At 37.1% G+C, this 4151-nt stretch overlaps 1 pseudogene; it reads right to left on the bottom strand.

Annotated features, from left to right (window-relative positions):
• Nucleotides 1-315: 315 nt before the first annotated feature.
• LOC100732098 (ATP synthase subunit gamma, mitochondrial-like) lies at nucleotides 316-1308 on the bottom strand (annotated as a pseudogene).
• Nucleotides 1309-4151: the final 2843 nt, after the last annotated feature.

Here is a 4151-nt window from a genome sequence, read left to right as displayed (position 1 = left end):
GCTTCCCTTTTTCAAGGATATTTAACAATATCTAGAAATGCTTATAGCCATCATATCTGGGGGTGGGTTGCTATCAGCATCTAATGGCTAGAGATTAGTATGCTGCATAAATACTCTACAAAGCACATCAGCCCCTTCACCACAAAGAATTAACCACAACAGAGCCTCACTTGGACAGCTTTGTTTACACACTGACCATCCTAGGTGTTGCTAAGTTTTTCTTACTGTAAACTGCTTATTGTAAGGTAATTTATAAACATATTGCTGTCTTCAGTAATTCAAACAGTGGACCATGTTTTTTTTTCTAACAAAACAAAATCAACTTGCTGAATTTTCTTCTTTACCTCTTGTCTGAGGATGGAACTTGATTTTCATTAATCCAGAGCTCCTGCTTTGGAGACGATCTCCTTCAACTCTTTGGTGATGATGGCTTGGTGGGTACATCCGTATGTCAGAGTCAATTTATCAATCATCTCAGAAGCGTTCTTACTAACACCGTCCATCCCTGTCATCCTGGCACTCTGCTCACTGATGGTAGATTCCTTCAGGGAGTAGCAGACGATGTTGACCAGACTACACTCTTGGTAATTCTGCAGCACACTGGAATCAATATCATCATAGATGTTCATGCTCTCAGCACTTGCAATGGTATCAAGAGAAAAGATGGGCTTTTCTTCTGTCTTGTAGGAGATAACAGACCTAAACTGATTAAAGATGACAGAGTCTTCATCAAACGCATATCCAGAATTTAGTAATTCCAGAGCAATAATGGATGCATCTTCAAAAGGGGGCTTTCTCCCTACAGCCTTGAACATCACCAGAAACTGGTCAGAATGGGTCCTGGAAAATATGCCCCTGATTTTATCACCAGTTCCAACAATCCTGACCTCTTTTCCAGCTGCTGTTTGTGGCCAGCTCATTTTTCATGGTTTAGCGATTTAGGAATAAGTAGCACCACAAAGCTCTTGATCTGAGGACACACCAATGAGAAGGTGTTTTTTCTTGTCTTCAGGTACCTTAATATCAGCTTTTTCATGCAGAGCTAAAGATCTTATTCCATATATCCCAGCCGGTTTCAGCTCCCTCTCAGCTCGAGCATATTTTGCTGCTGCTACCATTTTCATAGACTTGGTATTTTCTGGATATTTTTGATTGACTTTAGTTGCTGGGTAATGTCTTGCAAAGCTGCCATATTTCTGATTTGGATCCACTGCAACTGCAAGGCCAAGGCCAATAGCTCACCGATTTTCGCCCAAGAGAACACACTTTGCTGAGGGCCAGGCAGGCAGGCCTTCCGGCGCATGCGCCCTTCCCAACCTCACTCACGCCTGCCTTCAGTCCGGTTTCCTCCGTGTCAATAATATTATGGATGTTGTTAGCAGAACTAACCAACATCTAACAAGCTATCCACTAATCAGAAAATGGGAAAAATATTGTTATAAATATTTATGCACCTTCTGGACCAAGCAGTATGGAACTCATTCATTATTTATTCAAAACTTGGGGGTTCAAAAGTCATTTACAAGTTAGATTAAGTCTAATAGACCAAATAATTGAAAAATACAGTTGAGAAAAATACCAACCTGGACGTCGACCATCACCTTCACCATACATTTAGGGCGTAGACATGTTATTAAAACTGTATCAACCACAGTAAAAAAAATGCCAAAATGACAGTTTTAAACATGTAATCCATAGAAAGATGAATCTGAAGAGATTAGATGTGACTGCCCAAATTGTTACACTGCATTGCATATTGAGTAGTTTAAAATATCTCATACACTGAAAATTACTGAATAAATTTGATTAAATTGTCATTTTTATATTTCCTACCATATCTATCTTATAAAATTTAGGAAAATTCTACATTTGTATTCTACATCTTGTATTTAAATAATTGGGGGTTAATTATCCCCAAAGGTTAGAAAAACCTTACTGTCTGGAATGTTAGCTTGAGAGATCAATGAAATTCACTGGCAGTGCAGAATCAAAATATTTCAGATTAAAGGAATACATACCAAAAAAATAAACATAGGTAAGTGCTACAACTCTTCTCGCTTGTTTCAGTCGTACTGGGAAAAAACCTAGTGACTGTTGGTATATGTAAAACTGCAACTGCAGGCCATCTGCACATGTTGATTTAGAAGTCTTTACTACTTAAGTGAAGTACATGTATCCACAGATCACAGCAGTCACAGCCTCAGGATTTGCTGACCTATCTGAAGAAGTGTGTTATTCTCTGAGAATATTCTAGTAGCCACTTTGGGAAGTGCTTATGACAAAACCTCAGCACATCACTGTTGGTAAAAAGATGTTAAGGTAAACAGCGAATAATTGAAATTATCTCCACATGAATATTAGGAAATTTTCTTTCACAGATATGGGCAACTCACTTCTTTTTTTAATTTAAAGAAAGACAAAACAAAATAGAAAATTGGCAGAAACAGTACATACTTTCAAAGAAAAGAAATAAACAGTAATAAACCACTAGCTGATGTATGCATATTGTCCCCCTATAAATAACTGTTCAAGTACACAAGTGGAACATATAAATGGGAATTCAACCAGGGAGACTGCAAACTGTTCTGTTCAACTATCCAACAAAAACTAAGTATTATGGCTATCAATCCTCTACACTTAGACATGTATGCATTTATCTATATCTTCATTTATGTTGAGACTTAACACAACTTATTAGATTAAAATCCTTCTGAACAAAGATTAACAATATTGCTGGATTTCACATCATAACACTCTGGAATCAGCACTGGGTACCGCAGTGCCACTTTCTTTCCTTCAAAGTTTTGTTCATTTCATCATGTGTCATAAGATCAGTTCTCATAAACTGTTCATAGGTTTTACATAGGCATGAGTCTTAACATGTATTTCTATCCTTTCTATATTAGAGGGAGAAACAGAACAAAGCAGGACAGAACTAAACTTTTTCCTATAGACATATAAAACTAAAAAGACATATAAATCTGCTGTGTAAGGAGTTCTACCATGATCACTGTGCTGTTTCTTGTTATCATCAACAGAATTGGCTATATCATCAGATAAAGTATAATTGAACATATCAGTACATAACAGGATTAACAGAAATACAACTTTGTAGAAAGTGTAGAGCTACAAAAAACAGGTAGTAATCAAATCAGAATGGATATCGTGGTGAATCATTGTCATTTTCAGTATAGACAACTCATTTCCATTTCTTGTCCAGTACCTCACTTCTTGTTTCTAAAGCTAAAAAATAATAGTTCACATCTAACACAGAAACTGACTGAAGAACTATGGAGTATTCTTCTGTGCAGCACTCCAGGTATTTTGTTGGCTGTTGCCCAGCTACTTAGCAGACTGTAGCATTCAGAGCAGCAGTGTGACCAACAAGCCTGGGCATGTTTTTATTTGTATTCATGTTACTTGAATAAGATTCAACCACTGCCCCTTCCATTAACTAATGTGAAGCTTGTTAGTCTTAGTACTGTGAATGTTCCCTTTCTAATACATCCAGACAATGTGCTGTGTCACTGATTTCCCATTATAGTAGATGATTTGGGGATAAAAAAAAAAAAACAGTGCCAGACCCCTGGGCTGGATCCAATCTCCCAAACATGCCACACAAATTTGTATCCCCTGGTATTCTTTCTGGCTCTTTTCAGTGACCGCTGGCAATGCTTACTCTATATAAACTGTTATACTATCCTTGATGGTGTTGCTTAATAATATCAGAGAAAGGTGGTTCCAACATCAAGATACATGTTAAGAACATCCTTCTTTACTACAGGGGTTCATGATTTTACAGTTAAAATAGTTTGCAACATGCAACTCTATCTTTTGTCTCAAAGCAAAATGACTGATAAATCCCACTATTTATTAAGTGCATCAAGATAATGAACAACTTTCCTCAGTGCTGTCATTAACAATCTGAGTGTCTTAGTTTCATTCAGGGCAATAATTGGAACTTTTTTACAGGAGAAAACTGCTTGACTCTTTTAGCTCAGTCCTCTTTCAGGCTTGGAAATGTATCAAGCCAGGGGTATGTCCTACTTCTCCTTTATATAACCCAAAATCCCATTTTAAATCTTGTCCTTTCTATTTCTCTACTCAACAAATCTTATTTCTGTAGCTCCAGAGAACTAGATTTCAAGAAA

The sequence above is a fragment of the Cavia porcellus genome, unplaced genomic scaffold (genome assembly GCF_034190915.1).
Source record: "Cavia porcellus strain 051 isolate PalLab524CR breed Dunkin Hartley unplaced genomic scaffold, mCavPor4.1 scaffold_13, whole genome shotgun sequence".
NCBI lineage: Eukaryota > Metazoa > Chordata > Mammalia > Rodentia > Caviidae > Cavia > Cavia porcellus.
Note: the sequence above shows the minus strand (reverse complement) of the source record. Positions and strands in the feature narration are given on the sequence as shown.